Source organism: Lissotriton vulgaris, chromosome 8, assembly GCF_964263255.1.
Source record: "Lissotriton vulgaris chromosome 8, aLisVul1.2, whole genome shotgun sequence".
Lineage (NCBI taxonomy): Eukaryota > Metazoa > Chordata > Amphibia > Caudata > Salamandridae > Lissotriton > Lissotriton vulgaris.
Window position 1 is genome coordinate 1,129,332,825 of NC_141696.1, and position 12,431 is coordinate 1,129,345,255.

At 47.0% G+C, this 12,431-nt stretch overlaps 1 protein-coding gene across 7 annotated transcripts in view; it reads right to left on the minus strand.

Moving 5' to 3' along the window:
• The window catches only part of FNDC3A (fibronectin type III domain containing 3A), a 1,489,010-nt gene that overhangs the window by 919,437 nt on the left and 557,142 nt on the right, over positions 1-12,431 (minus strand). The window lies entirely within an intron of this gene.

The window sequence follows — 12,431 nt, forward strand, 5'->3', positions numbered from 1 at the left end:
GGTTGAATCCATCTTCGTTCATTAGCTCACTTCGCTACCCCAGTTCAGACACAGCTATATGCAAATCAGTCTTGACCCTGTGCCTTGTGGGAACAGTACAGCCCGAACTGCCAAGCCAAGTCAAGTCAAGTCAAAAGATTTGTATAGCGCGCTACATACCCAGAGGGTCTCAAGGCGCTTGAAGAAGGGTAGGGAGTTACTTGTCGAATATCCACGTTTTGAGTTGCTTTCTGAATGCTAGGTGGTTCTGAGTAAGGCGAAGGTGAGTGGGAAGTGAGTTCCAAGTTTTAGCTGCTAGGTAGGAGAAGGATCTACCTCCCATGGTGGTTTTGTTGATGCGAGGTACAGTGGCAAGGGCTTGGTTGGAGGATCGTAGCTGGCGGGAGGGGGTGTAGAAGGATAGTCGTGTGTTGAGGCATTCGGGTCCGATTTCGTAGAGTGCTTTGTGTGCGTGGGTTAGGAGCCGGAAAGTGATCCTCTTATTGACGGGGAGCCAGTGGAGGTTTTTCAGGTGATCAGAGATGTGTTCTTTACGCGGGATGTCTAATATGAGCCTGGCTGAGGCGTTCTGGATGCGTTGTAGTTTTTTCTGGAGTTTTGCGGTGGTGCCGGCGTAGAGGGTGTTTCCGTAGTCCAGACGGCTCGTGACCAGAGCGTGGGTGACTGTTTTTCTAGTTTCGGTAGGGATCCAGTGAAATGTTTTTTTGAGCATGCGAAGAATGTTGAAGCAAGATGAAGAAACGGCGTTGACTTGTCTGTTCATCGAGAGTGAGGAATCCAGGATGACGCCCAGGTTCCGTGCGTGGTCCGTCAGGATGGGTGCTTTTCCAAGGGCCTCTGGCCACCAAGAGTCGTCCCAGGCGGAGGGGGAGGTACCTAAGATGAGGACTTCTGTTTTGTCTGAGTTCAGTTTCAGACGGCTGTGCTTCATCCATTCGGCTACTTCTTTCAATCCTTCTTGTAGGTTGGTTTTGGCCGTGTTAGGGTCTCTGGTGAGTGATAGGATCAGTTGAGTGTCGTCGGCGTAGGAGATGATGTTGAGGTTATGTTGGCGTGCGATGGCCGCGAGGGGGCTCATGTAAACGTTGAAGAGGGTGGGACTGAGTGAGGACCCTTGAGGTACGCCGCAGATGACTTCAGTAGCCTCTGACTTGAATGGTGGAAGGCGGACTCTCTGGGTTCTTCCGGAGAGGAACGAGGTGATCCATTCCAGTGCTTTTCCTTGGATTCCGATGTTTTTGAGGCGCTGTAGAAGGGTGCTATGGCAGACTGTGTCGAAGGCTGCGGAGAGGTCGAGGAGGATGAGGGCGACTGTGTCTCCATTGTCCAGTAGAGTTCGAATGTCGTCTGTTGCTGCGATGAGGGCGGTTTCGGTGCTGTGCTTGGCTCGGAAGCCGGACTGTGAGGAGTCGAGGGATTTGTTGGTTTCGAGGAATGCAGCGAGCTGGTTGTTGACAGCTTTCTCGATGACTTTGGCCGGGAATGGAAGGAGTGAGATAGGGCGATAGTTTTTGAGTTTGGTGGGGTCAGCTGTGGGTTTCTTCAGGAGGGCGCTGAGTTCGGCATGTTTCCAGCTTTCCGGGAAGGTTGCGGAGTTGAGGGAGCAGTTGATGACGTCTCGGAGGTGCGGTGCAATAATGGAGTCTGCTTTGTTAAAGATGTGGTGAGGGCAAGGGTCAGTGGGGGATCCTGAGTGGATAGAGTTCATCAGACGGATGGTGTCCTCAGTGGAGATTGGCTTCCAGTCATTGAGGATGATCAGGAGGGGTGGGGGTCCTGCAGGGGATTGGGTGGGTTGGTCTCCGGGTTGGTTGTCGAAGCTGTTGTGGATGTCTGAAATTTTGCTGTGGAAGAATGAGGCTAGGGAGTTGCAGAGGGCTTGAGAGGGGGTGATTTCGTTGGAGTTGGCTGAGGGGTTGGTAAATTCCTTGACGATGTTGAATAATTCCTTGCTGTTGTGGGCGTTGTTATCTAGACGGTCCTTGAAGGCTGCTTTCTTGGCATTTCGGATTAGTTGGTGGTGTATGCGGGTGGCGTTTTTGAAGGCGTCCTTGGTGCTGGTGGTTGGGTCTTTTTTCCAGGCCTTCTCGAGGGAGCGACAGAGTTTCTTCGATTTCTTAAGGTCATCGTTGAACCAGGAGGCCTTTTTGCTGCCTAGTTTGATTTGTCGTTTTTTCAGTGGTGCTAGGATGTCGGCGCTGTTGGATAACCATTGGGTGAGGTTGGTGGCTGCTTGGTCTGGGTTTGAGGAGTGGGCGGGGGGCTTTTGAAGAAGCGATGAGGAGATCTGGTCGGTGATTTTGTTCCAGTTTCTTTGCAGAGTGGGTTGGGGGTGGTTGTTGGATGTGGGCTTGTTGTAGGTGAAGTGAACGCAGCTGTGGTCAGTCCAAAGGAGAGCTGTGGTGTGGCTGAAGGAGACATGCTTGCTGGAGGTGAAGATAGGGTCGAGTGTGTGACCTGCGATGTGGGTGGGGGTAGTGACAAGTTGTTTAAGTCCGAGGTTTGCGAGGTTGTCCAAAAGGGTGGTGGTGTTGCGGTCGTTGTTCTTCTCAAGGTGAAAGTTGAGGTCTCCCAAAAGGATGTAGTCCTCGGAGGGGAGCGCGTGTGGAGTGATGAAGTCCGTGATGTCTTCACTAAATTGTGCGCGGGGTCCTGGTGGCCTGTAAAGGAGGGTGCCTCTGAGTGTGGTCTTGGGGTCGATGTGGATCTGGAAGTGAAGGTGTTCAGAGTTGGCGAGATTGACGTCAGAGCTGGTTGAGATGCGGATGGATTTCTTATGGACGATAGCGATGCCTCCTCCTGTGTGGCCGGTACGGTCCTTGCGAATGATCTTATAGCCTTCCGGGATGGCAATGGTGATGTCTGGGGCTGAAGAGGCATTCATCCATGTTTCTGTTAGGAAGGCGACGTCCGGAGAGATGGTGTCGAGTAGATTCCAGAGGTCAATGGCGTGTCTGTGGACCGAGCGGGTGTTGAGCAGGATGCATTGTAGGTGGTTGGGATCGGATATCTGTTGTGAGTTCGTAGATGAGGAGTTGTTCTTCGTGCCGTCGAACTTGCAGGAGTAGCAGGAAAAGGGTCCATGGGTGTGTCCAGGAGCAGCTTGGACGCAGTTGAGGGAGCGGCCGGGGTTGAGGGCTAGGAGGGTGGTGGCATCGTAAGTAATGCGGGAGGGGTGGACTTTACGAGGACCAGGGGCTCTGGCGCTGGGCGCGGTCCAGGCGCGGACGGGCGTAGACGGGCTTACCTTTGGCGCACCTTCAGCGCGAATTGGGCGCGGTCGCTGCGCGTGAACGCTGCGCGTTAGGTCATTGGTCATAAATGGATCAGTGGCAAAGTGAGTAAGGGACCCACGTCTGGGCACACCCTGCCAACTTAGGGCGAACAAAGCAAACACAAGGAGATGATGGACAGAGTGCTGAAACTTTTCAGACACTCTCCCCCAGTACACATCTGGGATGAACCAATCATCATTCTTTAGTTCACTTCGCCACCACAGTACAGACATAGCTATATACAAATCAGTCTTGACCCTGTGCCTCATGGGACCAGTCCAGCCCAAATTGCCAAGCCATATCCTCCCTGGACTGGAAACAAGCATCCTGGTACCGGTTTCAGGCTGACAGCCCTCATCAGCCAGGCTAGCTTAAATCCAATGGCAAAGAGTGCAAGGGATGCACGTCTGGGCATACCCTGCCAACTTAAGGTGAACAAAGCAAACACAAGGAGATGATAGACAGAGTGCTGAAACTTTCCAGACACTCACCCCAGTTACAGATCTGGGTTGAATCCATCATCGTTCTTTAGCTCACTTCGCCACCCCAGTTCAGACACAGCTATATGAAAATCAGTCTTGACCCTGTGCCACTCAGGATGCTTGTTTCCGGTCCAGGGAGGACCTGACTTGGCAGTTCGGGCTTGACTGTTCCCACAAGGAACAGGGTCAAGACTGATGAAGGGTGATGCCCAGACACCGGTCCCAGGATGGTTGTTTCTGGTCCCAGGAGGACCTCGCTTGGCAGTTCGGGCTGGACTGTTCCGACAAGGAACAGGGTCAAGACTGATCTGCATATGGCTGGGTCCAAACTGGGGTGGTGTGGTGAGCAAAAGAATGATGGATTAAACCCAGATCCTTGTGAATGGGGGTGATGTTTGCATTGTCCAGCATTCCGTCCATCAATTGTTTCTCTTGCATATGTCGCCCTAACTGGGAAGGGTATGCCCAGACGTGGGTCCAAACCTCACTACACCACTGGATTCAAGGTAGCCTGGCTGATGAAGGGTGATGCCCTGAAACCTGTCCCAGGATGCTTGTTTCCGGTCCAGGGAGGACCTGGCTTGGCAGTTCGGGCTGGACTTTTCCCCACAAGGAACAGGGTCAAGACTGATTTGCATATGGCTGGGTCCAAACTGGGGTGGTGTGGTGAGCAAAAGAATTATGTATTAAACCCAGATCCTTGTGAATGGGGTGAATGTTTGCATTGTCCAGCATTCCGCCCATCAATTGTTTCTTTTGCATATGTCGCCCTAAGTGGAAAGGGTATGCACAGACGTGTGTCCCATGCTCGCTACACCACTGCATTCAAGCTAGCTTTGCTGATGATAGGTGATACCCTGAAATCGGTCCTAGGATGCTTGTTTCCTGTCCAGGGAGGACCTGGCTTGGCAGTTCGGGCTGAACTGTTCCCACAAGGAACAGGGTCAAGTCTGATTTGCATATGGTTGGGTCCAAACTGGGGTGGTGTGCTGAGCAAAAGAACAATAGATTAAATCCAGATCCTTATGAGTGGTGTGAATATTTGCATTATCCAGCATTCGGTCCTTCAATTGTTTCTTTTGCATATATCGTTTTTATTTTCAGCATTTTTCATCAGCATGCAGACCAAATAATGCCAAAGCTAAGAAAAAAAGATGCATCACCTTTAGTTGTGCTTCTGGCTTAAGGATAAGTGAGATGCAGCTAAGAAGGTCTTCTGATAGAAAACACACAGCAGTAGGTAGTGGCGGTCAATTCTTCAGAATCTCAAGCAAAGCTTATTTCTTCATTGGCCACTAGCGAACTTTCATTAAGTTTTTGCAAGAAATTTTGCTGGTGGTGCTTTGGCAATTCATCAATAAAAGATGTAAAACTATCCTTTTTGATATCTCCTTAGGAGGGCTATGGCCCATTGCATCCTTCAGGTGAGTTACACGTGTCTCCTGTCTGTCAAGTCTAATCATTTGATTTCTCTCAATGGGGGTGCCGAAGTCTCAGGTGCTGAGGTATGTCTTTGCATGATTGATGTTACAATTAAAGAGTCTGGATTGGGATCAGATCTCAAGAATTTACAATCTTGTCGAGGAGCTTTATAATTTTAAAAAAGTGAGGTATTGCTACCTTCATCGTAGCTTGCCCTTTTTTACTCTAGAATTAAAGGAAGTAATGGTTTTGGAGCTGCCTTTGGTTGTACAGTCTCTAAAATAAGTGAGACAGAAGGTTGCAGGTTTTCCAAAGTTGTTGAATTTTATTGCTCCTTGGGCAAAGAGTTCATAAAAAGTTTTAATGTCTAGAGACGAAACATGAGAGTGAGAAGACCCAGGTAATGTAAGAGTGTAGGAGGAACTTATATCATCTGTATTCAAGTAATACTGTTACCATAGTATTGAGAGTCTTTGACGTTAAAGGTGACGCATCTTTAGGAGGCCAATGTTGTGACGTTGAGGTATGGACACATGCCGTTGATGTGTACATAACATTGAGTGCCTCTTAGCCTATTCAACGTCACAGTAGGCGTGTGCGGAGGACAGCCGGGGGTCGTCTGATCGGCGCGTAATTTTTTTCAGCAATGCAGCGGAATGTCCGCCGCGGCGAAGAGGTTAGACAGCAAGAAGGCCAGTGCCAATGCTTCTGATACTGACAGCTTTGACATCGTTCTTGAGTTATATCAAAAGTGGTGATGATGATGGTGATCCTGATTACTTTGCTTGCTCTCCTTGGATCTCCCCGTTTTGGAGTACTTTTCAGGAGCATTCTTCTTCTCACAGTCTGCATGAGATGGACCTAAAAGTCTTGACTGAAAGTGAAAATTTCAAGAAAATTATAGAAATAACTCAAAAATAGGTGTCGGGCCACACATTGTCTCTGACATCTTACTCATAGGACCTGGAAAAAAGAACTGGATTGTGAGGCAACTGCCAGTACAATGCATCATAGGTAGTAGGAGCTTCAGGGACAGGATACGCTTTGCACAGCTTTCAATTTAGGCCTATTATGAAAAAAAAATTCCTTCAAGTAATATACTTTCAACCCCTTTTTCCAACTAACATGCTACAACCCAGTCATGGAATGGATATTTTTCAATATGAAGGACTACATTCAGAAAGAAATAAATCACCTTTGATAGGTCCCTAAAGGATGCTAGTTATCTAATGGGCAGAAGGACACTGGCACCCTATGTTTTATATTCATGGACAATATATACATATGGAAACGTTCTCTGGAGTACACGCCGGCAGCGCAAAACTATTCAAGCATTCATGACTATTAATGAAGATCCTACGAAAAAGCCTTTCCTGGCAGTGAAAGGATGTCAGTTAAAAATATGGTTAAACCAGAGGAGGGACAACGTAAGAATAGGGAAGAAAGCCATTAAATCCTGAGCAAGGGGCAGGTCTAAGGCCCGCTCTAAGAATATGCGAAAGCATTGGAAACATTTGTTCTGTCACACAACTAAACTTGCCAACAGCAAAAACGTAAAAACTCTGAAGCCAACAAAAAATTACCAAAACCAGTTTCCCAAAAAAAGTCTCAGCTCCAAGCAATGGTTCAGCACTTTTTTTTTGTTGCACACTTTAGATAGGGAGCAACTATATTCAAACCAGACACATCTACTCTGGAACATGAGCAACCCAAGTCCAGTTTTAGCATTGTTGAGCCTCAACAGTGAGGTGCACCTTGGACCTTGTGACACAGTGAGCACAGTACCCATGTTTGTGTATACCAGTCGCATTTAAGGCGCCACATTAAAACAACAAAAGGTGATGGATGGAATGTCTGCAAAAGTCTCAGTCACATGCAATTGCTCAGGCCACATTCCGGTCCCTCTATTTTATTTCTCATGGTGCCTTATTTGGAAAGGAAGCAAACATATGGAAAACAATTAACTGGTACTTGGCCAGGGTAATAGCCAACGGTTAACATTAATTTAAGCATTACATCCCACCCATCACTTAATTGTTTTTTCTCGTGTACTATGGACATTACCAGCCCTACCTCTGGGTGCTGTCTGGAAATGAGACCACATTTATAGACTCTCATCTGCCCCTCAGAAAAAAACTGGTTCATCTTTTGTGCCTTTGCATATGCCAGGGAAACAAGCATTTGCAATGCAATAGGTCTCGCATTAGGAAAGTTTGAGCTATTGGTCTTGTAAATGACAATTGTTTTATTTATGTGTTGGTTTTGAAAATAGCTAAATCAATAGCTTTATCATTTGCAATGCCAATAGTTATAACTTTCGCAAATGTGACACCTATGGCATTTGTAATGCAACATGTTTTGTATTTACGTGACTTGGATGTATTGATATTACAAATTACAATGGCTTTTAATTTTTTAAAATAATTAATACTTAAATAAAATTGATTGTAATTTATAATGGCAATAGCTTAAACTTTTGTGAAGACTATGTTCAGTGTATTTTATTGTGACGAAAATCCAAGAACAGAAGTGAAATATTAACATCTTTTTGTGACATTTGTAATAAAGCTTGAAACATTGAGAGAACATATTTGAACCAGTTGTTGTTGAATGGTTGCGCAGATTGATGCTGGGGTGGTGCTGAGTGATGCTGTGGTGGTGCTGAGTGATGCTGTGGTGGTGCTGAGTGATGCTGTGGTGGCGCGGAGTGATAATGTGTTGGCGCTGAGTGATGCTGTGGTGGCGCTGAGTGATGCTGTTGTGGCGCTGAGTGATGCTGTGGTGGCGCTGAGTGATGCTGTGGTGGCGCTGAGTGATGCTGTGGTAGCGCTGAGTGATGCTGTGGTGGTGCTGAGTGATGCTGTGGTGGTGCTGAGTGATGCTGTGGTGGTGCTGAGTGATGCTGTGGTGGCGCTGAGTGGTGCTGTGGTGGCGCTGAGTGGTGCTGTGGTGGCGCTGTGGTGGTGCAGAGTGGTGCTGTTGTGGTGCCGAGTGATAATGTGGTGGTGCCGAGAGATAATGTGGGGGTGCTGAGTGATGCTGCTGTGGTGGCGCTGAGTGATAATTTGGTGGTGCTGAGTGATAATGTGGTGGTGCTGAGTGATAATGTGGTGGTGCTGAGTGATGCCGTGGTGGTGCTGAGTGATAATGTGGTGGTGCTGAGTGGTGCTGTGGTGGCGCTGTGGTGGGTACCTTAGGCGCAGTATTGCATCGCTTATAGGCGCAAGATGCTGGAATTCATTCATCTGCAGATGAAAAAATAGATTTCAGTCCCCAGGATTTACTTTGTTTACGTGACCGAACAGCCAGAACCAGAGAAACCTCCCATTCAGAACGGAAAGCAGCTTCCACGGTCACCAGCTCACAGGGAAACACCTGAAATCCCCGTGGCCAAATCCATCACCGCTAAATTCACCATGTCAAACAGTACATCAAACAGATGGATCTCAAAGTATTGTCGATAAAGCAGACAAAAAAACCTGTTTTATCCACATTAAAAATAAAACAATGCAATGGTTCCCCTCATGTTCAAGCTAAAATAGCAAATAACATCTGATCAACTTCCTCTCCACAACACTCACAAGATTGCTTTCTGGAAACGTGAACGTGATTTATTCTGGTAAAATATGCAGTAGCTGCCCTTGGTCGGGTCAGAGCTGACAGTGAACAATGGCCTTCCGCACTCTCCTAAGAGCCATCATCAAATATACATTTCTCCCATCCTCCAGAGGAAGGGGGTTGCTAGCAAAAAGAATTTAACATTTCGGACTTTAGAAATAAAAGGAAGCTGAACGTGCAGGCAGCCTCATTGAAGCTAAGAAATCTGGATAGAATCCGTAAAAGAAATCCAAAGAATGGCAGAGGGGCAGAACGCAGGCCCTCGGTCAGGGTGCAAGCAGGCGCCATTAGCAGACCAGGCAGATAAAGGTCACTAGGCCAGGTCAGCATTCACTTCGTCTTCAAAGCACATGCTGCAATAGTAGTCACTAGCCCTGAAGTGAGTTAACTTTGAGCAGATGTGCACCTTGAGAAAGTAGAATGTCATCACACACAGTGGAGTTAGACAGCGGGTGCATGAGGAGACCCACTACCCCATATCAAAGGCAGTAATGGGCAGAAGAAAAATGTGAATGATAGAGCAATATACCAAGGGGGAGGGGGGGGGGGGTATAAATAGCTTTAATAATATCAAAAGGCGCTGGATAACGCCAGGACCTTTTGATTTTACTAATATTAATTTCCTAACACCAGACCTAAAATGGAAACACAAAGCTATCCGGGGAAACTGGTCCAATCTTGGAGGGGGGGTGGGGGCTGTCACGGAATTCTAATGCTTAGGAAACAGCTTACAGTTAAAAATAGACCCACACCTAGCTGGCGACCACCTGCCAGGCAATTATTAGGAAGTCGGGTCTTTTCTGACCGCAGATCAGCTGCATCGCAGCATTAAATGGTTGTCTTGGCGTGCTTGGGCAGTTGAAAGTCTTGTCCAGAGACGATCAATAAGTCAAGCAGAGCGGCTCTCACGGGCTGCTGGCATTAGCATGAGAAGATAGCCAGTGCCCACAATCCGACAGGCCTGGTGAACAGAGCACTCCTACGTGCAGTATGGCACCGGCAACAGAGTCATGTTTACAGTCTACACCATAAGCACACAGAGCTGCAGCCCAACACTCGTGTTATCCACACGAATGGGCCGAAGCCAAGCACACCCTCTCCCCTAACAGCTCTGAAACCGGTAATACACCGAACTACGGGGGAAAGGAAAAGCAACAAACGCAGAGTGCAGCCTGCGGCCTTCATAGTTAGACACCACATTCAAATACCTGCCACCAAAACACGAACGAAGTACGACCACGTAAAAAAAACGAATGCAATGACAGGCTTTCCACTCCAAAGGCAAAGGGGAATTTTTAAACTGGAAGCCTGAAAGTCTGGTGGGTTTTTCCCATTTCATTAAAAAAGGATGACAACGACGGAATGTATCTGTGAGGTTGTGCTAAAGGTGTATTTGTCTCCTGAAAATACCAGCAATTTGCCGTCTGTTGCGATTTCAGGAAAATATTTACTGATCAGGGCAGAGCTGCCTGTAGCAAGAGGCAGCAGGTCTGCGGTTGCCTCCGTGCCTGGGACACAGTTCGGTGCCTGCACCCCTTCCCCGGCAGCGGCTGTCCGACTACAAGAAAGTGAGGAGTTTAACATTGACAATCCCTCAGTAGCACGACCAGCAAACTTTTAGTTTAATGTCATTACATTTGTGTTCATCGACAAACTTTTTTTTAAATGTAGATTACGTTATTTGAAGAGTAAATATATCAGAAATAGACACGAAATGTAGTTGTGAATGCAGCATTATCAAACGTTCATCAAGGTTAAAAGTGTAATGTGTGTGGCAAGAAAAGGCAAATGATGCAGTACTATATTATGCTGGCACATTGTTTAAAGGCACAGACAGGGAGGGGGTGGGCAGGCTGATTTGCGGCGGAGCGGATCTCTTTGAAGTAGCTCACGGCCTTGAGGCCGTGAAAATTAAAGCAATTATGGGGGAGGTGGGAGGGAGGCTGATAGGCAGAAGGCTCGGGGCAGATGTCAGATTAGAGGGAGGGGGTGGGCTGCCTGCAACTCGAGCGACCATATGGAGAGGGAGGTGGGTGGGCTGCCTGCTAGGAGAAGCTTGTGTGAGGGAGACTGGGCTGCCTTTGATGATCGAATGCAAGCTTGTGCACGAGGGGCTTGTGGTCACGTGATTCACGTGAACTGTTGGAAATCCTCATCGTAAAAAGTACGTTTTGTGGTTTGGTTGCAATAGGTCTCTCTGCGAGACCTAAAAAGGTATACCTTTGGACAATGAATGCTCATTTGTCTGCATGTGGCTTACTGGCAGCACACTCAGTATTAAACAATCATTATCTCCCTTTAGCCAATACATTGTAATGCTCTGGACTTTTGTTGAAAGTTAAGCTGAGCGAGATTTCAGATTAGGAGCAGGAGAGGACTTCTCAAATTACTTTCTTCCACTCCAAGGCTTGGAACAAATCTATGACTAAGACAAAGAAAAGCCCTGTTGCTGTGACCTGCATTAAAATAAAAAGAAATTGTCACTCCCTTGACAGAAAGGACACAATCAAGATGGATCGAATCCTACTTAGGGGTTCTCTCAAAAAAGTTCGCCAACTAGGAGGCATTCGGACACTACAGCACAACTATCCAAACTCAAACCAAAGACATCTACTCTCAAAAAAGTCAAGAACCAGCATTACACGTTCCAGGAGTGTGGTAGGCAATCACCAGCTTCACCCATTCTGTATAACCCCTAATTTTCTGGTAGCCCTAGCGACCATTTTTTAGCCCAAGACATACAAAAACGTATTTTACCACTTTACCCTAGTGTTTTGAGTATCATCTGTTGACTGAGCACGGTTTTCCAGATTTGGAAACATTAAATTATCCCTGTACGCAACACTGTTTCAGAGACACACAATTTAAAGCCGAGCTAGGAACTACCTCTAAATCCTAGTTCCTCAATTGCCAAAAGGAATTGGTAGTTCCAGTGAGTGTAGTAGGTCCCCTCTGTGTTTCTACCACTCAAAGATTTCATCAGCACCAGCCATTCACAAGAAAAGGGCCTATATAGTATGGGAGAAAATCATAGATCACCTGATTTGTATTTCATGTCTTACAATGACTGTTATAGTTCAATCGGAACAAAGGGACTTCTCAGTAGACAGTTGCTGTACATGTAAAACAACAGTGCCTACAGTTCTCAGCAAGACCACTACATTTCTACTGGGACATTAGTAGCACCTTTTATCAAGGCTACTATTTTTTAATGGCCATACAAACACCTCTAGGAAGAACGCTAAACTAAAGGAATTCGCTTTTCTTGGCAGGGCTGCTGTATTTGCTGCAATGTTTAGGCTCCAGCTCAGGACTTGTCAGCATGGCTGTTATACTTTTAATTGATGACTGTGGAGGCACTTATAAACAGGGTGGCTATACTTTAATTGAACAACATCAATCTCTATAAATCTGCCTTTCCTGGGCCTTTAGAAGCATTTTTAGCTGCAGATGATACACTTTCAGTGGGAGAGCACAGACTATTCTTTGTCGGACTGCTAAATCTATAATGGGAACTTTGTTGGTGGTGTGCTTACTCCGTTTTGCCCTGGTGTGACTTGCGGTACCAGGGTCTAGCTCGCCAGACTCATTGGTCATAGCTGCAGACAGGGGGGACACTCTGACATCACGCTTC